Source organism: Gobio gobio (assembly GCF_949357685.1).
Source record: "Gobio gobio genome assembly, chromosome: 14".
Taxonomy (NCBI): Eukaryota; Metazoa; Chordata; class Actinopteri; order Cypriniformes; family Gobionidae; genus Gobio; species Gobio gobio.
This window is the reverse complement of record NC_137107.1, coordinates 40,945,055-40,972,039: the sequence shown is the minus strand read 5'-3', so window position 1 is coordinate 40,972,039 and position 26,985 is coordinate 40,945,055. Positions and strand designations below refer to the sequence as shown.

Sequence of the window (26,985 nt, the reverse complement as noted above, 5' to 3'; positions counted from 1 at the left end):
CTATCCGTCGGTGACTAGGAGGAACAGTCGCGCGCAGCCCCACGTCTCCGGACTAATTTACCTAATCTTCACGATACTTTAGACCGCAGTGGAAACGCAGACAGTAGTAGGCCTAGGGGAAAAAAATTCCAGTAAAAAAAGTTCCTGGTACGAATTGTTCCGGGTGATTTCGGTGGAAACACTTTTTCCGTAAGTTGAATACGGAATGCGATCTGGCGGAAGCTTGATATTTTACCTCATAAAGTTTTAAATATGGATATTTTTCTTACAAAAACGTATCACTTCACTTCTACCAGAAAGACACGGGAGGCCAGATGAAGTAAAATGAAGTAAGAAATGTATTAACAGACCAGCATTGTATTTAGAGTTTCTTTGGCGTAGGCTCCCGTCTCTGGGGGTAACAGACTCTGCATTTCCTGCCTGGAGATGAAGGCAGGGGCGCAGCCGACCCCCCGGGAGGTATGGGGGGAAAATAAATTTTGGCGTCAGCATCTGCAAACTCAGACATGTGTAAGTACCGATCTTTTATACTGCGAGCATTTAGGACATGATTGGTTAGGTCTGATTGTAATAAGTGACGTAACATTGAATCTTCCTGGCAGAACTTACGCAAAAGCTTTCATTTCAGAAGGCCTTTATTAAACCCCCGGAGCCGTGTGGATTACTTTTATGATAGATGGATGCACTTTTTTGTGCTTCAAATTGTGGGCTGCGATTCACTGCCATTATAATGCTTGGATTAGCCAGGATTTTTTTTTACTCTGATTGTATTCGTCTGAAAGAAGAATGTCATATGCACCTATATGGCTTGAGGGTGAGTTAATCATGGGGTAATTTTCATTTTTTGGATGAACTATCCCTTTAAGCTAGTCCCAGACTAAAATGCATGTTTGAGCTGTTTTAACTGAAAGCAACCATTAACCAAAGCAACCAAGCTACCATTGTTTTGTCTCAAGATGCACACCAGTAATGTTTTTTTTCTAAGGCACATTTATAAAAGCTACTTAAATGTCCTAATTGAACTAAGACCTAAAGGCCCCAATATAGTAGCGATACACTGTTATCGAACATCTGACGCAGCCAACACTGCTGAGAGCGACAGTTAGATGAATATGTAAATATGTGCTGCACACTTTCCTCTCAATAACAAAATAATAACAACAAAACTGAGAAAACAGCAAGCATTTTAATAAAGCATAAAAGCATCTGATCATTGCAACGTGGATATGTCTGTTTGCACAAGCTCTGCAATTCGGCACGATTATTTATATAGCATTTTATACAATAGAATGCTTAAAATGAAGCAGCTTTAAACACGAAAAGCAGTGTCAGTGCCTCGTTTCATCAGAAACTTAATTTTCTACCACAAAGCAGCTCTCCAGTGGGTTCACCTTTTCACAACAGAAGAAATGAAGCGGAAAAGATTTCCATGTGAAAGAAGGCGGAGCCTCAGCGCACACCCACCTATTACATAATCGCCACGGACCAATGGTAGCACAAAGATGTTTACCAACCAGAGCGAACATTTCCGGAAAGTTCGCTTTGGCAAGCTGTTTTGAACTCCCAAAATGAACTCCAAACGAACTTCGTTTTGACCTGATTTTGTTTGAAATTATGTCACATCAGTTCATTCTTCGATTTTGCTTGAAGTATGTCAGGGCCTTAATCCTGGCTTAATCTAAACCCTGTCTGTGAAATGTTCTTCGTCCATGCAATAAGTGCACGTCCCTGAATGAACACGGTTTTAAAGCATATTTTTCAACTGCTCAGGTAATGTTAATGATGTGACCATTGGGTGTCCCCCTCAGCTGAAATCGCGTTCGCTTGGGCTTTGCTGGGGAGGTGGGAGGGGGGCCTGAGATCAGTGCAGTGAGAGTTAAGCAACCCAAGCTCCCCTTAATGCCAGGCCTAAGTCGCATACTTTTTGTGCCATAAATAAAGAACTTTTCATCTGAATTATCTGCTCCATTAAATTGATTAAGTATAGTTGGTATCTTGCAGTTTAGCAAGCTACAGTTTTTTCCAACAATGCACTGCCGTAAAATCATTAAGCACCTTAAATAATAAATAAATAAAAATTACACAATAAATCAGACCTAAACTCAACATGAAAAATCCAATCCATAGCCTGACGTCTTCATACTCAATTCTAGTCAGAATATGAGTCTGATACTGCTCCATTAGGCTGTTATTATGAGGCGTTTCAACCGAACCAGGAAAGAAAATGCCTCTGCACTCAATTGGATAGACCTACAACCAATCAGAGCAACGGAGCGACATATAGTTGTCAACAGAACTCAACTGCACGTACACTGGAAGAAGTAGAAGAAGAAGATTAGTGTAAACTGTCTTTGCCGGTGTTGTAATTTTCTAGTTCTCTAAACAATTTCTCCGTTTAGGATTAGAACGAATTCAACCCAAGCGCTCTTTGGTGACTTGGATGATGACGTTACTGTTTATCATCTGTCCATTATCATATAAAGCCCACCCTGACAATTTGATTGGTCCGAACCGCTCTTGTTCAAGCATAGTTGCTCCACAACGGATCAAGTCCAGACTTCCTGACCTCAAATGTTGTGGGCGGGGCTAAGTCCAGGCATCCAGGCTACCCAATCCACTCACATTAAACATTTTTGAGTGTTGCCTGATGTTGCAACACCTCACTAAATCCAACTTACAAACTTACATTTTTTTTAAACGCGTTGTCCTGATAAAGTATGAAAGAAAACAAGTACCCATAATGCACTGTATCATGAGCAGCCAATCATAACTATAGACTGTGATGCTATTCAACAAGAAAAAAAGGGTAAAGCCCAAAGTATACTTCGGAGACTGTAACAACAACAGACGCCCGCACTGATGAGCTCTTGTGTGAGGGGATTATGAGATAGCCAAAACTTTATTTTAAAGGGTTAATGCCCCTTTTTATGTAAAATAAGTCTCTGATGGCCCCAGAGTGTGTGAAGTTTTAGCTCAAAATACCCCACAGATTATTTTTTATAGCATGTTAAAAATTTCACTTTTTGGGGGTGAGCAAAAACATGCCGTGTCCCTTTAAATGCAAATGAGCTGCTGCTCCCATGCAGCCCCCTTTCAGGAAGAAGGCGGAGCTTCAAGAGCTTGTGTTATCAGCTCCGATTACCTCACGGCTCACGGAGACACACAGTGAAAAGGTTAGAAACTGTTCAGCCTTTTATGATCAAATCGGAGTCAGACAATGATGGAGAGACTCAAGAAGAAGTGACAACATGTAGAATGCAACAGGACGTTTCTGATAGTTGATGAATTTATGTAGCTGATGTGGAGTTAACTTTCTTCAAGTCATCGATTAGCATATGTCATGATAATCTATAAATTGCTCGTGTGGGAACTGTTGTAAGATATGTTGTCATCTCGTTTTATGACATGCTATTGCATTTGTGTTATGTACTGTACTGCAATAAATGTGAAAAGATGGATGCGACAGCTTAAGAAGACTCCTACATTTTCTCTACTACAACAGCTCTTCCTCTTCTCAACATGGCCTTTGTTACGTGTTCCCGAGGGGCAGGGTTTATGTAAATTTCAGGGTTAGTGAAGTCACTAACCTGGGAGGAAGCTTGTGTAGTTCCTACCAGCCATTTGTTGTAGTCCTCAAAAAGCGATTTCTTTAAAAGAAAACATCTCCCTTTGCTTTGAACTTTGAGCATCGTAACTTTGCAGATGTTGTTTATGCTCAAACAGCAACATTACACACTTACTAAAGTTAAAAAAGTGAAATCATAATCAACCACCCCTTTAAAAGAATACAAAGACAATTTTTACCTGTCATAACTTCTGGAGAAAAATAGCACAGACACTTGATAAAGATGAAACTTTCCAGAGTGCATATGTCAATAATTTGAATGACTAACCGTTTGACTGTACTTTATTTTAAGGTGAAGTTACATTGTACTTACTCAAATAAGTACTGAGTAATTTTAATTAACTACATGTACTTGTTATAGAGTTGCGTTTAGGGTTTGGTTTATTGTAATTATGCATCATTTACTGTTATTACTACAGTAAATACATGTAGTAACGTGTAACTACGTCACCTTAAATTCAAGCATCACTAATATTTTTTCTTATTATTAATGGTGCGGTCACATTTACCGTTGTTTGGCAAGATTTTACTGCCAAAAAAAACAGTAATTTCAATTGGAATCCATGCAATAGGGAATTTTGCGTGAGGGTGAAATATTTTCCCCATGCAGATTTCACATCAGGTTTGGTTGGTCATGCGTATTCAGCTGGTTGACCAACAGAAACCTGCTTGGTTTGAAAATTACTTTGTCTAAGTTTGGTTAATGTAACAGCACCATGGAACAATTGGCATATGCAATGACGTCTCGCATGTGGTTTGAGGGGAGGGGCTAAACAAATATGAGAGCTTGGTGGCATAGTTATTATATTTAATGAAAGGTTACACAAAAATTTTATTTCTTTGAAATAATGTGCATCGACGAATCGTGTACAATACGACCAATATGTAGGTCTACCTGTATGAAGAAGTAAACATAAAAAAGCCTAAAAACCAAACCAATAAAACAATTTCACAGCAACAAAAAGTTTATTTAACAGCTATGTTGTGTGAAGCATTCATGTTTTATGAATGAAAACGCGCGTGTGTTTGTGTGTGAAACTACGACTCTTATTGCATCTCTGTGGGATTTGATGAGACGGGTCGCCTCATGCTTGATTAAAGGTTGGCGTTCACATTATCCCGGTCGGAACCACGCGCTCCAGAGAGAGTTCAGCAGAATAATTGATAACGAACTGAGAATCCCAGCAGGACGTGCAAAGAGGTAAGCACAGCTGCGCTAGTCCCCTACTGCGCACATCAGCGCAGAAATCAGCCAACAGTGGAAATTACACCACCACTGCCGCACGTGGGACTGTTAGTGAGAATAAGCAAGAGAGAAAGACACAAAAGAGGGGGAGAGAGAGAGAGAGAGAGAGAGAGAGAGAGAGAGAGAGAGAGAGAGAGAGAGAGAGAGAGAGAGAGATTGAGGGAGAGGGTTGCGTCATGAGATGTTTGAGCACAGCCTAGCTGAGTTTCACAATAACACACTCAATAAAGTAGCCTATTGCAAAACATGTCAAAGTGATCAAATCAAGCTGTACAATGACAACTAAATTTGAGAACTAAACTAATTTCATTTTCTCCAATAGAATTGCAGCAATGAGAGGCATTGAAATGTATTAGCTAAGTTCATTTGCTAATAATGTGCAGTTAAAAGATCTGGGGCCAGTTGCATAAACTAAGCCATTATGTTAAGACAGTAGGTGTTTCTCAATGTCAAGGATCCTTCCTCTGCAGGACTGATCCTTCCAAGTCACTTCCTTCAGAGGCTAGGCGAGGCTCCTCTTAAGCATTCGGAGAACAGGCAAATGGAACAGGCTAGCAAGTGCACGTCAGCCTCATTACGTCAGTGAAAAGGTCCGTTAGCGTCCGTTATCAATAACGTCATTTGTATACGGTTGTAATTTGTACTGGCATTTACAAGTTAAACTTTACTTATATTTACTATGGTTATAACAAATGTTTGGTAACGTAAATACTTACACTTGAAAGCATATTGCCCCGTTAACGCTCCGACTCTGCCAACGTCCGATAATTCGTATTTTTTGAACAAGATAGCAAAGCTGCGCGCATAGGATTGTGGGTGATTTGAGAACGCTAAGTGCGCGAAGTCTACTCGTATGCATCCTTTCCTGTATATGGCATATTTTTCGAACGAAGGACTCAGACCTTGGTTGAAATTCCGAGGATCCTCGACATTGGAACAGTCCTTCGACGGACGTCGATGACGTAGCATCCTCGGAATTCTGGCTTCCGAGGATCCTTCCTTGACATTGAGAAACGCCTACTGTCTTAAGATCTAGTATGAGCCACTAGCAGTTAGGCAAGTGGCATTCAGTCTTACTTTTCATATCAAATTAGACTAGTTTATGTTTTTATGTAACTGATTTAAAAAAATGATGAACAGTCTTAAAGAAAAAAATGTATGTCTAACTTGTAAGACTAGTCTTAACGGTTTATGCAACCGGCCCCTGGGGTTGTAACTGAAAGCTTGCAACTTCAAACCTCTCAAAAAGATTGTTTCCAGACCTATTTAACTTTCTTTTTTCTTTTTAAAGGTAAGTTTTTGAGTAAAACGTTTTCCATGCAACTACAAAGAACTGCTTTTCAGATTACAAAAAAATACTAATATTCCATGCAGCTTGCATTTAAAAACTCGAAAAACTCGAAAATTCATCCATGCATGTTTCTTTTCTTCTTTTTTTTCTGCACATGAACTTTAATGACATCCCATTCTTAATCCGTAGGGTTTAATATGGAGTTGGCCCACCCTTTGCTGCCAGAACAGCTTCCTCTTCTGGCTTTCCACAAGGTTTAGGAGTGTGTTTATGGGAATTTTTGTCCATTCTTCTAGAAGCGCATTTGTGAGGTCAGGCACTGATGTTGGACGAGAAGGCCTGGCTCTCAGTCTCCGCTCTAATTCATCCCAAAGGTGTTCTATCGGGTTGAGGTCAGGACTCTATGCAGGCCAGTCAAGTTCCTCCACACCAAACTCACTCATCCATGTCTTTATGGACCTTGCTTTGTGCACCAGTGTGCAGTCATGTACACCGTTTCATACACACTTCAGAATCGTGCCAGAAGTAGGTACTCGTTTATGAGTACCATAATTTCGGACATACGTCAGCCTACTGTTTCGCACACTATATATAGTAGGGAAGTATGCGATTTTGGATACAGCCAATGGGTCTGAGACTTTCACTCTTTTGTCATGTGACGTGACGGCTGTATTGGATACAGAAATTAGTTAATAATTCCCAAACCTTCTTACAAAAAAGCGCTTTTGTTTTTTGTCTTTTACAGTCAAGTGATGCGTTTCTGGTCTCAAATTTCTTACAATTTATACATTTGTGAATTTCGGTCATGAAGCTTCTTTTCCATAATTCGTGATGAACAACCGACTCGATACAGACTAGTGTTGTCAAAAGTACAGACTGCGATACCAGTCGGTACTGAAATTGTAAAAATGTGACGCTTTGAGCGCTGTTGAACTGGAATCGTAAACACCTCTGACTGGCCATTGTGCTCATCGGATGTGTCTGTGATTGGCTACAATGATCAGCGCACGGGAGCGTTTGAAAGCACACGGAAGTGTTTGAAAGTGTTTTGAAAGCAGGAGCAGGAGCGTCTGAAAGCACAAGCAGGCGTCGACCAGCGGATCGGTAGCCTGCATTCAAATGCTCACGTGTGTATCTGTGTAAGCACTCTGTGAAAAGCGTCATTGATCAATATTTATAACTTGTTTTTGAAGCGCTGGTCATTGTAGCCAATCACAGACATAATTGAAGAGCGTGTGAGCACAATGGCCAGTCAGGGGCGTTTACGATTCTGCTCAACAGCGCTCAAAGCGTCACATTTTTTACATTTCAGTACCGACTTGGTATCGCGGTGTGTACTTTTGACAACACTAGTACAGACTGCATAGCTTCAGCCTATGGGGATGTGACGTGACAAAAGAACGAATGACTCGGATCAAGAGGTGAGGTGAACAAATGGTGTGTGCACACCAAAAGTGAATTTAACTTTTTGCACGAGTAGATTACACACAAAGTCAATGCAAAGATGCGAATAGACACATTTATTTGCAAGCAGCAATAGTAGTTATCTCCAACATGGTGGATGACGGAAAAAATGGCAGAAAGAAATGTTGTTGATGTGTGTGAAGACACTCCTCATCGCGCAATGTTTTTATTTGCGCGAGTGACGCGAAAAACAAGTTATCCTGCGAGTAATCTAGAGCGAGTAACGCAATGCTAATATTCGCTTCGCTTTTGGTGTGCACACACCATAGCAGACTGCATAGCCTGAAGATCCAGCTAAGCAGTTCATTAATCATTTCTGTTTCTCATAATTTGCATTATAGTGTGACCAATGTTTGCGAAAGTTGATGTGTTTGGGAATTTGGGTAATAACATTTTATGAATGGATACTATGAACAGATTGGTTCATTTTGCTGAATGAGACTTAAAAGATCTGAGTCAGTAAAATGATCAGAACTTCCCATCACAACTTTAAAACATCTGAATAAAAAGGTTAGTTATTATGAATGTAAACTCAACTTGGTAACACTTTAGTATGGGGAATAAGTATTCGCTTTTATCTACAACTTTTGCCTCAATAAACTCCTAATTTACTTCTTATTAATAGTTAGTGAGGTAGTTTTTGTAGCGTTTAAGTTTAGGCATTGGGCAGGATTAAGGGATGTAGAATAAGGTCGTGCAGAATAAGGCATTAATATGTGCTAATAAACAGCCAATATCCTAGTAATATGCATGCTAATAAGCAACTAGTTAAAAGCGAGAATTGAACCCTAAAATAAAGTGTTACCAAAAACGTAATCAAAATTAGTCTAATTTTATACCCAAATGTTTGTCTCTAATGTTGCCATACCTGATCTTAAAGGGTCAGTTCACCCAAAAATGAAAATAATGTCATTTATTACTCACCCTCATGCCGCTCCACACCCGTAAGACTCATCTTCGGAACACAAATGAAGATATTTTTTGTTGCTGAAATCATGTGACTTTGGCGCTCCGAATCGCTGATTCGATACACTGATTCATAACGCTCCAAAGCTTCAAAGCAGTGTTTTGAAATCGGCCTTCACTATATAAGTCGTTTTTTTTTTGTTTTTTTTCAATAAAAATATCTTAATTTGTGTTCCGAAGATGAACGGAGTCTTACGGGTGTGGAACAGAATGAGGGTGAGTAATAAATTGCATTATTTAAATTTTTGGGTTAACTAACCCTTTAACCACAAGCTCCACTCCTCACCACAATATTAACCTCCAAAACTACACCACAACAGAAATTCTTACTAAAAACTACAGCTCCCCCTTTTCTTATCTTACTCAAAAACACTTCATTTCAACATCTAGAGTGCTTCTCATGTCTTATTTGTGCATCCTCGCTTCCTTTCCTCTCTTCCTACTCCACTCCTCCCCTCATGCGAAGGGAAAAACGATGCAAGGGAAAAAATAAGGATAGGGGAATTAAAGGAAAGCTTATCTGTACAGCACATTGGAATATTTTTGATCACTCAAGGGTCACCACACAGCGTCATCACCTGCGCTCAAGGGATCTGCCCTTATGTTGTTAATGACAGGCTCTGTCTGGGGATGACAGTCTGTTAAAGGGGTGGTTGATTATGATTTCACTTTTTTAACTTTAGTTAGTGTGTAATGTTGCTGTTTGAGCATAAACAACTACTGCAAAGTTACGACGCTCAACGTTTAAAGCAAAGGGAGATATTTTCTTTTCAAGAAATCGCTTTTCAAGGACTACAACCAATGGCTGGAAGGGACTACAGCGAGCTTATTCACGGGTTAGTGAATCACAAACCCTAAAATGTACATAAACCCTGCACATTTGGGAGTCTGCTCAAGCGGTCGGATCCGTCTTTTCACATTTATTGCAATACAATACGTAACACAAATTCAATAGCATGTCATAAAAGCAAGATGACAACATAAGTTATAACCATAATTAAACTTAACAAAATTTTCATGCAGCATATATTCTCTGGCTCTGTAGGCATCATACAACAGTTCCCACACAAGCGATTTACATTTACGCATTTGGCAGACGCTTTTATCCAAAGCGACTTACATTGCATTCAAGGTACACATTTTATATTTTGTCAATTCTTGCTTTCCCTGGGAATCGAACCCATGACCTTGGCATTGCTAGCGCCATGCTCTACTGTTTGAGCTACAAGAAAGCAGGAAAGATTTAAAGATTATCATGACAGAATATGCTAATCAATGTCTTGAAGATAGTAAACTCCACATCAGCATAAATTCATCAACTAACTCTACACGTAACTTCTATGTTGTCACTTCTTCTTGAGTCTCTCCATCATTGTCTGTCTCCGGTTTGAACATAAAAAGCTGAACAGTTTCTGACCTTTTCACTGTGTGTCTGCATGAGGTAATCAGAGCTGATAACACAAGCTCTCGAAGCTCCACCTTCTTCCTGAAAGGGGGCCGGGAGCAGCACCTCATTTGCATTTAAAGGAACACACACAAAAACAGCATGTTTTTGCTCGCCCTCAAATTGTCTCAGTGACAATTTTAACAAAATCATTTATAATTTATTATTTTTTTGAGCTAAAACTTCACACACTCTGGGGACATTAGAGACTTATTTTTCACCTTCTAATAGGACCCCTTTAAAGTCGGCATGAAACAGAAGTTGCGACAGAATTTTCTTCCCTATTGTGACATATATCCGAGTGAAACTGCTTCTCAAACAAGAATAAATGTAGGCCGGGACTAGATTTTGTTCATTAGGAATTGATTGGATGGTTGTGGTTTGCTATTGGTGGATCTCATGTGAGTGACAGGTTGCCCCGCCCTCACGCCAGTAAACACGTCATCAGAGAAGAGAAGAGATGTCGCTACAAGAGGGAGGGGGAAGTTCTTTTGATTAAAAATTACTAGAACACATGAATTTAACAAAAAATAATGATGTGCATAATAATATTTCATAAAAAATAAGAAATATCCGTTTTTAAATACTTTATCAGATTCCCTCCATTAGTTTCTACACCCCCTGTTTAAGCAACAACAGACATATCTAAGATGGGAATCATGTGAACATTGAAGAATCTAATTAGAGAGGTTTTTATAGGCTGCAGAATATTTGATTATGTCATTTACGTCAGCGGGACAGATGCACAGCCACAATAACAATCCGATTGGCTACCCTTGTCACCACCTGACCACATCTCACAAGCTTCTGCGAATTCATCGTATATGTTCTTAGAAATAGGCCAACTTCAGTCCCCGAGATCAGAGAGCCGTCTGATACAACAGTACTTATGGATGTACCAAACTTTGAGCTTGTTTTGTCCTTGGGTTTTCCTTATGAAAGACTTCATTTCAAAGAAATCTTGAATCTAAAAGGGCAATTTTATCAAATGGTTGAAATTCAGCATGTGCTCTCAGCCGGCTAATACCACAAAACAGACGAAGATGCTGCGTGGACGAAGAGAAAGAAGTAAAAGATGAAAAGAGGCCTTATTTGTGTGTGATTAGGCTAATGACCCGTATCCTGTTTATCAGAATGGAACAATCGACACTAATGTTAACACCATGACGCTATCGTGCAGGGTTAATGATGTCACGTATACACCGCAATCACAGTTCCTCGTAAGGTATTGTGGGCAGCAGGTCTACCAAATGGATTCAAAACACTCAGATGGGAGATTGAAAAGGGCAATCAGAACGTCTTTGTTCTTGACGTAGATCCTCTTGCACGTGTGTGAGGAAGATATTCAAGCTTGGTCCTAATGAGAGACCACTTCTTTAAGCCTGAAAGGTCTCGCCGTCCAATCCACATAAAATCTGTCAGAGGAGAAGGAGAAATATGTGTGGGGATCCACAGAACCTGTCAACACTCTTAAAAATAAAGGTTCCAAAAGGGAGTTTTCACAGCAATGCCATAGAAGAACCAGTTTTGGGTCTCCAAAAGAACCTCTCAGTGAACAGTTCTTATTTTTTTTTATTAGTGTAAAGAACATTTTAATCCCCTTAAAATTTACGGTAAAAAAACGGCAGCTGCAGCTGCCAGAACTTTCCCGTAAAAAACACGGTAGCAACATTTTAGGTTTTACAGATTTAAGTTAAATTTACAGTAAATAATCGTATTTCATTAACTGAAATAATGTTAAATTACCAACCTATTGAAATACTAATATCTGTTATGTACCTTTGATAAGTGTCGCACAGGGAATTCTGGGAATGTCAATTTACTGTTTTTCCACTGTAAATTACACAACAACTTGTTCTTTTTCACTTCCAAAAACTGTAAATTTAACGGTATTTTACTGTAAAATTACATTAAATATAAGGTTAGGTCTATTACAGTTATTTACTGTATATAGTACGGAAACTTTCTGTTAACCAGTTAACTGTTTTTAACCATAGCATTTTTACAGTCTTTTACCGTTAAAATCCCGAATTTTTTTTTTTTTACAGTGAGAACCCTTTTCCACTATAAAGAACCTTTTGTACGATAGAAAGGTTCCATGGATGTTAAAGATTCTTTATGGAACCAGTAATGCCAATTAAGAACTTTTATTTTTGAGAGTGAAGAACATGTCTGGGTCATATTTCAACACAAAAATAAAACGAAATAAACAATTGTACTTAAAAGCGAAACCTTTAACAGTCATTTTGTTGCTGCAATAGGCCTACAGTAAAACATTATATTTTGGAGAATTTCATGAGGGAATAAAAATGAAATTTAAAAACACATTACACATTACAAAAGTAATTATTTAGCATACCAAATGTAATTTTAATTTTAAATTTTAAACTAAAACTATCAAAAATCATTTTCATTCATTGAAATAAAGCTGAAATAAAGCAAAATATAAATATTAAATGAAAAACTTACACTTAATATTAACTAGTAATTGAAATAAATATGTTTATATAAATAGAAAAAAATAATAAAATGACAAAAGCACACAACAAAATAACTAAAACTTAAATTAAAATGAAAACTAAAACTATAAAATAAAAGCTATTGTAATATTATAAAACTATAAAATATTGTAAGAAATAAATACTATAATAGTATACTAAAATAACACTGCTAATTGTAAAGAGAATGATACAGTTACAGAAAAAATTTACATTATAGAAATATTATTTTCCTTGGTGTGAACATGTTTTGTAAGATTTGATATATTTCATATCAGCGACAACCATGCAGGTACTCAAGTTAGTTCTTTATCATTTAAAGCCTAATTTTGTAAGATAACACACTATTTTAAGGATTTATTTATGTGCACTCTTGAAATCTGTGTCCGATCAACAGGATAAATTCCCTGCTGCTGTTTTTTGGGGGATGCAGAGCTTGTTTTCCGCAGTATCTGTGGTTATCAGTCTTGGTCGTGCATGCTTCTCTGTTTATATTCCCGTTTGCTGTTCGTATCTCCACCTCCACATATATCCTAACACACACACTCACACACATAACAAACAGTAACACACAGACTCTTTCCTGCCGGTTGAATGAAGCAACATTCATTGTGTTCTTATCGGTGCGGTAAGCTGCATCTTCCTTTCTGAGTCACTGGGGGAATAAAGTTTGTGTCTAAACTGCAGTGAGCACACACAATTGCAACACATATGCTCTCAAACATCCACTTTGTCTCAGATGTGTTTTTTAAAAGAAATAAAAACAGAAATAAATGAGACAATTGTTGCCATAGCACTAATATGGACAGCATACATACACTATCAGTTTGGACTGTAGTCGGTAAGGTTTTGTAATATTTTCGAAAGAAGCCTCTTATGCTCACCAAGGGAGAATTTATTTGATTGAAAATATAGTAAAAACAGCAATAATGGGAAATATTATTACAATTTAAAGTAACTGTTTTCTATGTGAATATATGTTCAAATGTAATTTATTTCTGTGATGCAAAGCAGAATTTTCAGCATAAATCTTCAGTGCCACATGATCCTTCAGAAATCATTATAATATGCTGATTTGATACTCAAACATTTATTTGATCAGTTTAAAGCATCCATGCTAAAAAAAAAAAATTCCAGTTAAAAATAAAAAATAAAAAAACAAAACTAATCTTACTGACACCAAATTTGAATGGTGAGAAATGTTTGATTTCAAGTATCAAATCTGAGAACAGTTTGAGAAAATATTGATTTAAAAATAAACGCACACCTCGGGTCTTTAGTGACCCGGGACGTCATTCACCACCCTCCTCTTCATTCATTTTTTTAAAGCTAGACATCAACCTTCTTAGTATTCCTCAATCAATTCATTATTTTAAAAAAATAATATAGTTATAAAAGAATGCCTGTTTTCCCATTAATTTTTTGTAAAAAATGACCTTTGTTCAAAATTTGAGGGCCCTATTTTAACGCTCTAAGCGCATGGTCTAAAGCACACGGTGCCAGTGCACTTAGGGCGTGTCCGAATCCACTTTTGCTAGTTCAACGACAGGAAAAATGGTCAGCGCACCTGGCGCATGGTCTAAAAGGGTTGTACCTAGTCTCTTAGTCATGGGTGTGTTTTGAGCATAACGTGCAATAAACCAATCAGAGTCTCATCTCCCATTCCCTTTAAAAGCAAGTTGTGCTCGGGCCATGGCGGATTCGCTATTTACATGGCGGACTCTCGTATACATTTCATTTGTACAGAGAGTCTGGCCACTCTCCATTGACAAGCGTTAACTTCCTTGAAGGCGGGTTCTCTGTTGAAGTTTAAAACTATTGGATCTGCCCCGAGCCACTCTGGATCTGCCATAACCATTCGCTTACGTATGTCAAGCGGCAACCTCCCGCAGTTTCTCTTGAAGCCAATACGGAAGTGACATATACTGCAATTCATTGACTGGCCACTAGGGACAGGCTCCCGAAGGGAGCAGGATCTCATTGAGCCCCATGTTAAAATGCCCAACTTTACAGCAGAATAAAACATGTTTACAGCCTGGCACAAATTGTGGTTTTGGTCTATACAGCTAATTTTGTCCTTCATGACAACTTTGAGGGCATAAAGCATAACAATTCTGCATAATTAAGGGCGTGGCCACTTCGAGTGACAGGTGGATTGCCGTTTGTCTGCTGTCTGTTAGTCATAGCGTCACTTCAGCTCCGCCCACATCCCGCCTTTTTGCCCCTTTTCTATTATCCGGGAGTGATGCGCGATGACGCACTGCCAAGATGGCAATGGCCAGCTCGTCCCTACTATATGCTTCAAAACTGCTCTTCAGAATCCTATGGGTGACGTCACGGACACTACGTCCATATTTTTTTACAGTCTATGCATCTCAAACTAGCGCACAACATCAACGTCATCGATCTCAGCCACTCCCTCTATTCGCTGATTGGACCGGTTAAAATTTGACCGGAGAAAACTAGAGAATATACCGCAATCCCAGACGAAGTACTGAAGGAAAATGAAAATGGAGCGCAAGTACGTAGGAGGGCGGAGCCAGGCTAACTCCAGAGAGCCCCTCCAGAGAGGAATCCTTTAAATTTTGAATATATAAAAATGTTTGTGTGCTGCTGCGCGTCCATTTGTGTGTAATTAGCAGAGTGTACGCACGTTGTGGACCCGCCTCATTTTCAGACATGCCCATGGGCGCACAAATGGGTGCAAATGGATTTGCTATTTAAACAACGTGGCGTAGGACGCAAAAATGATAACTGCGTCGGGGCTGAAACTAGCAAAAAAGATTTGCTGCATTGTGCCAGGTGTATTAGAGGGCCTTGAATATTTGATGACTGAATAAGTGTAATCCCCCTTTATTCCTCAAGGTAGCAATGTCTGATACACAATGATGAAGTGATGTTTCACTCATAGTTACCGCAGGCAGTAACAAGTATCAACAGCAAACCTTGAAATGGCTCAGCAATTTGCTGCAGAGCAAGGGCTGAACACAATCAAATATTACTGTCACTGTCACTTGATGGTGGATTTGGTGAAGAAGCTGTCAGCGATCTAAATATTGAATTTGAAGATGCTGAAAATGGTAGTTTTGCAAATATGTTTGAGATGGCAAATATGAGGCAGATGCTGAGTGACAGACAAGGACAGTGATGATGGTATAAAACGTCTTCTCAAACTGAACCCTTACAAGCTCCAAAAGGTAACAAAATATGCTTTATTTTATTCTTCTGTAATTGTAGTGGAGGGTGACAGTCTTCCTTTAGCTGAATGAGTAGTCAAATGGTTTCGCTAAACAAATAACAATCTGCTCCTCAGAAATCACTGCAGTTGAGCAAGTCCTTCTCAAAATCCTGCTGTGAAAGCAGCAGACGCATAAGCCTCAGGTGTGTCTGTGTCTGTGCGTTTTCAAGGATATTAGTGTGATGTCCGCTCATGTCCAAAGAATGGGATTCTGAGCAGAACATTGGACACTCATTCAATCGAGTGAGAGCCATAAGTGATGCAAAGCCTTTCTGAGTGGTTTAGCTTCAGCATGACAAACACACACACACACACACACACACACACACACACACACACACACACACACACACACACACACACACACACACACACACACACACACACACACACACACACACACACACACACACACACACACACACACACACACACACACACACACACACACACACACACACACACACGCACGTTCTTCTGCAGTCCACCTGCTGTGAAAGTCTATAAAGGTGTGAAAGACACTGGTACTAACTCAGGGTGACGTGACGTTGTTGCCGCTGATAAGCGCTTTCATCTCATGCCACTGGAGGGCAAACCCCACAGAGACGAGCGTCATCCTCTTCGTCACACTCATCATCCTCACGTCACTTGACAAGTTTTCTTTAGAGGACGTTTGAAAGTTGTCAATCACAGCGCATTCATACACAGATCTTCCGCTTCTTCAGTAGGCTGATGAAATTATAGGGGTTGAGGAGATCTAATCCATAGAAACTGACCTCAAATGATTCGATTTGGGGAAAAAATAAGCAGATTTGTCAGTTTCAGCGCAAATGCAAATGCCTTTCTCAGAAATTAATCACTCAACACTCAATGGATCACAAAAACAGGCAGTTTTATCATTTAAAAAAATAATAACCTATTGAATTACAGAATAAAAAACTTGAACTGAAATTTAGTTTAAAGTACCACTCCACTATTTTTGAAAATAGGCTCATTTTCCACCTCCCCTAGAGTTAAACAGTTGAGTTTTACCGTTTTCAAATCCATTCAGCCGATCTCCGGGTCTGGCGGAAGCACTTTTAGCATAGCTTAGCATAGATCATTGAATCTGATTAGACCGTTAGCATCTCCAAAGATTTTCAATATTTTTCCTATTTCAAACTTGACTCTTCTGTAGTGACATTGTGTACTAAGACCGAAGGAAAATGAAAAGTTGCGATTTCAAAAACAGTGGCGTGTTCCTTTAATGTTTTGTAGGCAACAGACACAAACAATGTTAGCATATGAGGCACATTTAAAGTATTTAAATAACATGCAAATAAAAAAAAGTTTTTTTTTTTTTTTAAATCTATAAAATAGATACAGGCTAATTTGTAATATCTAAACATTTTGGTTCCAGATGATTTAATATTTAGTGCATAGCATAGTTGAGATGTGTTGATACTGAGATGTAAAGAACAAACATCAGTATGTTTTCAGTTAAAATATGCTTTCAAAATGATAAACATTACTCTTGGTCAGATTTCAATGTTGAAAACAGTTGTGCTGTTTAATATTTTTTGTGATAATTTTTTGATGAGTAAAAAGTAAAAAAAAAAAGTAGAAAGTGAATTATTTGCAACATTATAAACAGTGTTGGTGAAAATTACTTTGAAAAGTAACGCATTACAATATTGTGTTACTCCCTTAAAAGTAACTAATTGAGTTACTTTTTAAGAAAAGTAATGCGTTGCATTACTTTTGCATGACTTTTTTCACCTGGACTGGGCTTGTTTTTGTTTTGTTTTTATTACAAAAAAAGTTCTATTTTTGTGCAAATGTTAAGACCTCTTCATACCAAAATTGAAATAATAAGGTAAAAATGCAAATTCACGCATGGACAGTAGAGGGCGCAGCTCAAACAAACCTTTCAGCTGTGCTGCCATTCTGGATAATGGAAGAATAGGACACAGGAGCAAAAAGTTTTACCAATAAAAAAATCTAGCCATTTTTGCTCATGGTTTCACTGAATCATCGAAGATTAGCAGCAAGACATTGATTAATAAAGGTAGATTAAATGCATAAAAATATTTAGTTAATTATTGGAGCCTGATTTTGCATTTGACTTATATTGTTCATTTTGAGGAGTACTGAATCTTTATTGTGAGATGAATAAATGCTCACATTTAGTCTAGAACTACAATAATTATCATGTTTACACACAACGCCTCTGCACTTCTTTTGATTTTTCTCAACATGGGGACAGGAGAGCTGTCAGTCAAATAAATGTGAAAAAGTAACTCAGATCTTTTGTTGTAAATTTTAAAAGAAATGCGTTACTTTACTAGTTACAAGAAAAAATCATCTGATTACTTAACTCAAGTTACTTGTAATGCGTTACCCCAACACTGATTATAAATGTCTTTAGTGTTTACTGTTTGATCAATGTAATACATCCTTGCTAAATAAAAATATGAATTACTTTAAAGGAAAATAATAACTTTTTTTTATTATTATTGCTGATTAACCTAAAAATTAATAAAATGTGATTGCCAATTAACAATTAACATTTAAGGGGGGGGGGGGGGGGGGGGGTTCTTGAGTACCTATAGAGTAGTATTGCATCCTCCATATCTCCGAAAAGTCTTTAGTTTTATTATATTTATAAAAGAAAGATACACTGTACCGAGTCTTACCGAAAAAATTTGAGCGGCTGGGGGCGTATCGTGTGGGCGGAGCTAAAGAATCACGAGCACGCGCAGCTATTGCGTTGAGAGCGTCTGAAAGCTCTGACATCCTTAAACGTGGAAAAAAACGTTATCCTAAATAAACCATGACTATCAATCAGATTTAGCCACACATATATGATCCAGAATCAGATCTAGAGGCTGAAATTGAACAGGAGAAGCAACAACGACTACAGCAGGACGTCTCAATGGTATGTACTGTAACTGTAACGTATATACTTGCTTAGCGGCTTGTTATGCGTGAGTTTTACAACATTTGTGTGTGTTTACTCATGGTTTATGAGGACATAATTTGGTTTATGGACTAAGCGATTGAATGTTAGCAGTAGCAAGCAGAACGGTTTTGCACGTCAGACTAGTGCGTGTTTACATAGAACAACAATGGAATAGTAGAGCATTTAAATGAACGAGTCGATAGCTAACAACACAAAGACATTTGAAGCAGTTTTACTCACCGCCTGCTTCCAACATACGACCGTGAACCTTAATCTCTGTGACCGCTCCATCTTTCAGCATTAGACGAGCTACAAATCCGGAGTTGAACTGTACCTTGTTTATAAACCATCGTCGCCGAAATTCAGGGAACAAACAATAACCCTTACACAACTCTGTTGCTGCTCCAGAAAAACAAACTCCATCCACTGTCCCATTAACGCTGGGTTCTTTGGGAAGCTGTGCAGGGTTGTCTTGCCCTGACAACCAAAAACACACTTCTTTGATGACTTTCGAGATGTCCAGCCGAGCAAAGCGCAATTATGGGGGAAAGCTCGATCCTTCCGGGAGAAGACCCGTACGGCCCGTATAAGGACATTCCGCCCTTGTTGATGTCACGCAGACCTATACTCGGAAAAAACTTTCCAAAACTTATGAGAAACCGGAAGGAGTATTTTTGGCACATAAATACTCCATCAAATGTGTTTAGGATGGGAATCCAAGTCTTTAACAGTGTAAAAAGCTCATTATGTATGAAACAGCATTTCACCCCCCCCTTTAATTAAAAATATAGGCATACTTGCACGTAAGAAAAAATAAAACGGAAAATGTACTGGTAATTTTCTGCCGGGACATTATCCAGTAATTTTATGGAGATTTCCGTTAACCCTTAAAACACAAACTAATGCAATGTGTAATTCAAAATACAGGTAAAACACCTGTAAAAAACCAATACACAAAATTCCTTCATATTTATTCAGTACAATGTGCCCTATTTTTACAGACTTTTTTTATAGTGCATTTATAGTCCAAAGTAATGCATAATGCATATGTTTCCAAGGTCAGAGGTCATATATCACAAACAAATTGATTTAGGAATAGTTTTAAGCTGAACTTATTTCCTAATAAGGTCCAAAGGGTTAAGAAAGTATCCTAGATAGATCCAAAAAAATTGTCTGATTCTATTTGTAAAAAGATAATCATATTATACACATCATTACTTTCATTTCATATTCCATAATGATTATTTTCAGTCAATCTCACTCTGTCTCAGGTACATTGTTCTTGTGTATTCTCTGATGACGTTTCCTCTGCTCGTCTGCTTTTCAAATAGCGTGTACATGAATAATCCTCATTATTTTCGGCTATAAATACCATTTCTCTCACAGCGTAATGACCCATCTGTGCAGTCTAGTGTGCGTACGGCCGCTGAGTGAGTTTTACCAGGGCCTGCTCTTCTTTAGATAGAGCGGTGGGCCGTAATTCAGGTCTAAAACAGATTACAGATGTCCGGAAGGATGGGCGTGGGCAAGATGGATGAAACCGCCCATCTCTCCGACATATCACTCACTTCTAATGAAGAGTCGGTGGATGGTGGGAGTGACGCAATGCCTGACGGAGGAGTGGAGGTGTAGAGGGAGTGTGCGAGGAGAGATAAGCAGGTAGTGAGGTGTCTGAAAGTCTCTTAGATAAGGCCGAATGAGGGGTGGTGATTGTGATTATCCTGCGGGAACACGCCGGAAATGGATCTCAGAGTAGAGTTTTAATGGGGCCGTGCACACACTCCTTCGTTCACCTCTCTTTTTCCCCTTTAAAACACACCGTGACTTCTCCTCCTCCTCCTCTTCTTTGACCCTTGTGTCTGTGGAGCCCGGTGATAAATGGCAGGTTCGGCGGGAAGGAGAGCGAGAGGGGGGCGTAATCGCTTCCTCTCCTCGTCCTTGTTTCGTCTAGTTTTCTCTTATCGTTGTCACTGGTAAACAGACGGAGCTTCACAGGGCTGGATTTGTCTTTGTGAAGGCCGCTGTTGATGCGAGCATCTCTCTTCTGCAGGCAGCTGGAGAGAACGATGCAGCCGAGCAGAGGTGTAATCTCAGACACCATCTCCCAGAACTCATTCACTGATAGCAGCCTCGATGAACAACCCGAAACAGCAACAAAACCAGCAGGATTACACCCAGAGCACGGTGGTAAAATAATGGCTCACCGCAGGTTCAATAATAAAGAACCCTCTTTTTATCAACAACCATACTGTGGTGTAAAAAAGAGCAAACAAATTTGAGTCGGTTCTCCTGTGGTGCCATAGGACATCACATGGAACCCGTAATATCCGCCTGTGGTTCTTTTATGGAATCAGAAGCAAAAATGCTCTATAATGGTTGTTTTATGTCATTATATGCAGAACATTTTTATGACTTCGAGGAACTGGAAAGAGTTCTGCTTTTGGAACCTAACATGTTCTTCTATGGAATTATAGGAACCCATAATATTCATATATTATATGAAACTTAGAAACTATGAGAAGGACATTTTTAATTACTTTTCCTTGAAAAAGTAAAGGGATTCACTCATGCTGTGTTAAAAACAACCCAAGTTGGGTTGAAAATGGACAAACCCAGCAATTGGGTTGTTTTAAAACAATCTTTGAGTTAAAACAACCCAATTGCTGGGTTAGTCCATTTTCAACCCAACTTGGGTTGTTTTTAACCCAGAGTTTTTTAGAGTGTGCTCTTAATTTTTCTGTAATTTACAGCTATACTTCTAATGTAATTGCATATACTATAGAACATTATGTCTAATGTTAAAATGTACAGTCCAGAAAATGTTATGCCTTTTTTAGATTTACACTCTAAAAATGCTGGGTTAAAAACAACCCAAGTTGGGTTGAAAATGGACAAAACCATCAATTGGGTTGCTTTAACCCAGTGAATTGTTTTAAACCAGCGGTTGGGTTAAATGTTTGCTTAAAACAACCCAATTGCTGGGTAAGTCCATTTTCAACCCAACTTGGGTTGTTTTTAACCCAGAGTTTTTTTAGAGTGTACTCTTAATATTCTGTAATTTACAGCTATACTTCTAATGTAATTGCATATACTATAGAACAGTTTTATATAAAACTATATAGTGGATTTAACATCAAAATTGTATACCTAATGTTAAAATGTACAGTCCAAAAAATTGTACGCCTTTTTAAGATTTACACTCTTAAAATGCTGGGTTAAAAATAACCCAAGTTGGGTTGAAAATGGACAAACCCAGCAATTGGGTTGTTTTAACCCAGTAAATAGGTTGTTTTAACCCAGCGGTTGGGTTAAATGTTTGCTTAAAACAAACCAATTGCTGGATTTGTCCATTTTCAACCCAACTTGGGTTGTTTTAACCCAGCATTTTTTAGAGTGTACGAATTTGTATTCATATATTTAAACATATTTTCATTTTATACGGATCACATAAACTGAAATGGTCCATTTCCAAATGTTTTAATAAGATTATTTTTTTGTTTTTTGTTTTTTTACCCAGATCAATTCTTAATACATAATAATATGTAAGGATTATTCAGTTTAATTTGTTGAAATTTTACTATACAATTGAAATATATAAATCTTAAAAAAGGGCTTACATTTGTTTGAGTGAATGTTTTTAATGTAACCTTCTCCCTTGAAATACTTCAGTTCAAGAATAATTTATCTAATTCTATATCATTTATTTGATAGAATTAAAAGAGCAGTTTCATGCAATCCTTGTACTTGTCAAGGTTTATGGGATTTAGATAGTAATTAGTAATAAGTAATGCAAACTTTGTTAGAGAGAGCAATTAGTACAGTAATCTAATTACACTGTTGAAGATGAAATTAGAAGCTAGTAATTTATTACTTTTTTTTTTTTTAGAGTAACGTATCAAACAAAAGAATCCTAATATGTTCTTTTATGGTTCTTTTATGTTGTCATATGGAACTTAATGTTCTTTGGAATCACTGCGAAAACCACCTTTTGGAACCTTGATATATGAAACTTAAAAGGTAGTTTTCTGGTATGATATGGAAGTTAGAAGAACCACAAAATAACATTTATATTATGTGGAACTGAAATGTTCTTGAAAAGGGTTCTTCTATTTATAACATAAAATATTTTTAAAGGTTCTTCTATGACATCATATGAAACATAAAGGGTTAGTTCACCCAAAAATGATAATTATCCCATGATTTACACACCCTCAAGTCATCCTAGGTGTATATGACATTCTTCTTTCAGACGAATAAAAAGTTATATTAAAAAAACTCCTGGCTAATCCAAGCTTTATAATGGCAGTGAATTGTTGTTTCGTTTATGAAGTCCATAAAAGTGCATCCATCCATCATATAACTGCTCCACACGGCTCCGGGAGGTTAATAAAGACCTTCTAAAGTGGCGCGTTCATGTAAGAAAAATATCCATATTCAAACCTTTATAGACTAAAATAACTAACTTCCGGTGGAAAGCCGTACGTAATTCGACTTTTGTTTTGCTCTATCCTCTGCACTTCTGCGTTCGTCAATACGCATGCGTCAAGGGTTCAGTCATATTACTTAAAATGGTTCTTTAATAGCATCATATGTTACTTGAAATGGTTCTTTTATAGCATCAGTATTTGAAATGGTTCTTCTATGAATCTGCCATTGCATTTCAGATTTTTTCAAGAGTTCAGCTCATAAAATCCAAACTTACTTCATTTTGCTGTTTCCCTCTACCATCCAGACAACTTTTAACCAGACCTGTGGTTTAAAAAATGCATGATTTTGCTGCCGGATGTTTTGAATGAAGTTTAGGTTTGTACATTTTGAGAACATTTGAATAAACAAACCTCGACGACCCCGCATGAAATGAACTGATGGAAGAGGCTTTCTACGCATAATAGAGAATATGTACTACTATCTAAACACCGACATATTAAGGCATTAATGTGCCATTTACTCGGCAAGACAGGTGTAATGGAAGAGGATAGAAATGGAACAGGATGATGAATCACCATAGAGAAAAAGACAAATAGAATTAGAGGCCATTAAGAGACAACAGATAATTATCGCATCTTACCCATCACTGTCAACCACGACTGATTTATCCAAAGAAAAAGGAACCAGAGAGAGAGAGATAGAGAGAATGTGCACTCGTGGAGCATTTATTTATTTATTATTCGTCTGAAACGTCTCAGGTAACACTGATCGTCCGGCTACTGAAGGACGTTTCATAAATAGCAGCATTCTGGCAGTTTATCACAGTGAACCGTGATATTACAGGTCGAGTCGCCGCGCTCAGGTTTGCAGTCACGCTCCTCTGCTGAGATCTTCATTTGTCCTTTATAAAAATACCCAGGCTGATTGACAGCACCTGGAAATGAGGTCGTGTATCATTCTTACATCACATCGCATCATCGCCGACATCACAAGCTCTCCCAAGTGTGAAACAGTAACCGTCCGTTAGAAGACAACAGAAGTCAACTCCAGTCAAAGAGGACGGAGGACAAACTGGGACGCGTGTCCCGTTTAACCTTCATAACCTTTATTTGACCGAAGCTAGATCCAGAGATAAGTCTCTTTTACAGGAGTCAAACCATAATATTAAGAGATAGTGACATATAGACAGACAGAAAAATAGATTGAAATGGAAAATGGAAGTTGTTTAACTCTCTTATCCACTAATGACTTTCAATTAAAGTATGGCGCTTGTTAATTCAAATGACATTTTACACTGTGAGCTTATTTTAACACACAACACTACCCGCGCTCATAATGCATGGGATACAGACGGTAAATGCTTAGGAGAAAGTGCGTCATACAGTGAGCTTAGCTCCGGGGAGAATATCAAGTGCTCTATAGAGAGAAGATGAAGCGTACTGTTGAGGGACAGGCAGCGGAAATGAAATGTTTCTGAAGATGTTACTGAAGCACAGCGAGGGCAAACAAGACTTCTGGTAAATAACATGCCTTTTGTCTGATGTATTTCCCAACACAGGCACTTCAAAAACCTTAAGATGGACTATAAACCGCAAGTGCACATGGTCATCTAGTGCACGGTTTAACTTTATAGACCAGATAGCAGGGTGATAAAATAGGATGTGTTCCTGGACCAACATCTTCTTCATACTCTTCCCGAAACAGCATTCCTGTCAAACAGACATCCCAAACTCCATAATTCACACGACATTGAAAATTATGTTATCATTTACTCGAGCTCATGCCATTCCAAACCTTTATGACGTTCTTCTGTGGACAACAAAAGAACAACGTCACACAGAAATCCAAGGTCATGCTTGCCACAAAGCAATGCACTTGAGTGAACCTTCCATTTCCAGTGTGACAAATAAAACGGATGCTATTTCTGCTGTAATTTTCAGGGATAGTTCACCCAAAAATGACAATTCTGTATAATCACTCGCATGTCGTTCCAAACCCGTAAGAATGAAGCTCTTTTTAATGAAATCTGAAAGATACTGCATCTCTCCTACCACTACCACTTTGACGATTCAATAAGATCATAAAGAGTTTGTAAAACTACTCCATATGAATTAAGTGGTTAAGTCCAAATTTTCTGAAGAGACATGATTACCTTATACAGGGCCGGCCCTGACCAATTTGGTGCCCTAGGCAAGATTTTACTTGTCAAGGTTTAGCACTACACGTTATCAGTCTTTGGAAACACTCGTACTGTTTTATTTTTGTAATGCATTGATGTTTTATTTTTATTTTTGTTGTTTTATATGATGTCCAGTCCATTCTACCCCGTCATTATGTTCATGATATTATTATTATTAATTTTTTTTTTTAAAGGCTGATGATAGTCAAACTATACAAAAATTGCACCTATGCCACATTACAGCCTAAACACAAAGAGCAAGAGTGCATCTAGCATTCATGCACAAACTATTCATTGAGAACTAGCAAAAGTGTTTGTTTTCCAGTAGATGGCAGCAATATTCCACTAAACTATGAGCATTCATATTTTCACCAGGAATTAAACAGAAATGTAGATATTTAATGTGAATTTTACATAAAATGTTGCTATTTTAAATAAACCTGTATATAAATATCATTACTAATTTGGGCAAATACATTTTAAAATTGATATACACTCCCTTAAAACTCCCTTAAAACTGCACAACTGCAGAGTTAAAACATTAGGCTATTAAAAAAGTGATATTACATGCGTTTAATATTTTTATATTATTTATTTTTTACAAAATCACACTGGCTGTGGCCTCTGGAGAACCCGGAACAGCTGCTTGTATAAAGTTTAAGGTAAAAATAAATGGAATTAATTAGCAAACATTAGTATTTTACTACTATGCAATTAAATAAACTGTTAATTAATTTGCCTACATCACTTTACTTCTGTCTTTACACTGCAAAAAATGCTCTTCTTATTTAAACAAGAATCTTTTTCTTGTTTCCAGTCCAAATATCTAAAAATTCTTAAATCAAGGTGCATTTACTAGATAAGTAAAATGACATAAGACATTTTTCTTGTTTACTTGAAAATAAAATCAAAATGAAGTGAGTTTTTGCTTAAAACAAGCAAAATTATCTGCCAATGGGGTGAGAAAAATAATCTTATTTCTGTTTGGGACAGAAACAAGATTTCAATCAGGAACAAGATTATTTTTCTCACCCCATTGGCAGATAATTTTGCTTGTTTTAAGCAAAAACTCACTTCATTTTGATTTTATTTTCAAGTAGCCTAAACAAGAAAAATATCTTCTGTCATTTTACTTACCTAGTAAATGCCCCTTGATTTAAGAATTTTTAGATAAACAAAACACAAATACTAAGTAAGAAGAGCAGTGTTCCCTGCATCAGAGGGCTTCTGTCTTTTTTGACACTACAATTCGGCCAACCGTCATAAATAATCAGGCAACTTACACCGTGTCAACACCTGGAGCGAGCGGCCAAGCACCCTAAAAAATGAAAGCAATCCTGTCTGCGCTGGATCCGGCAAGAGGCGACGCAACACAACAAATTCCCCTAACGATAAACTGATCGCGCGTTGTATTTCTGACGCACTTCAAGATCGGCGGGGGGAGATTGATGAGGCGGGACTTAGTTAAATTTTTTTTTGCGCTTTATTTGGTAATATTTCAAATTAATATTAATAAAATAGTATCAGTAATACATTTTTGGCGCCCCTATGGATGAGTGGCGCCCCTAGCATTTGCCTATTCCGCCTATGCCACGGGCCGGCACTGACCTTATATGATGAATAGATTGCATTTAGCCTTTTATTCACATATAAACATTCATCAAC

At 37.9% G+C, this 26,985-nt stretch overlaps 1 protein-coding gene across 1 annotated transcript in view; it reads right to left on the bottom strand.

The window, feature by feature from the left end:
- Window positions 1–26,985, bottom strand: part of LOC307137479 (uncharacterized protein) — an 890,992-nt gene that overhangs the window by 256,798 nt on the left and 607,209 nt on the right. The gene's annotated exons all lie outside the window — the stretch shown is intronic.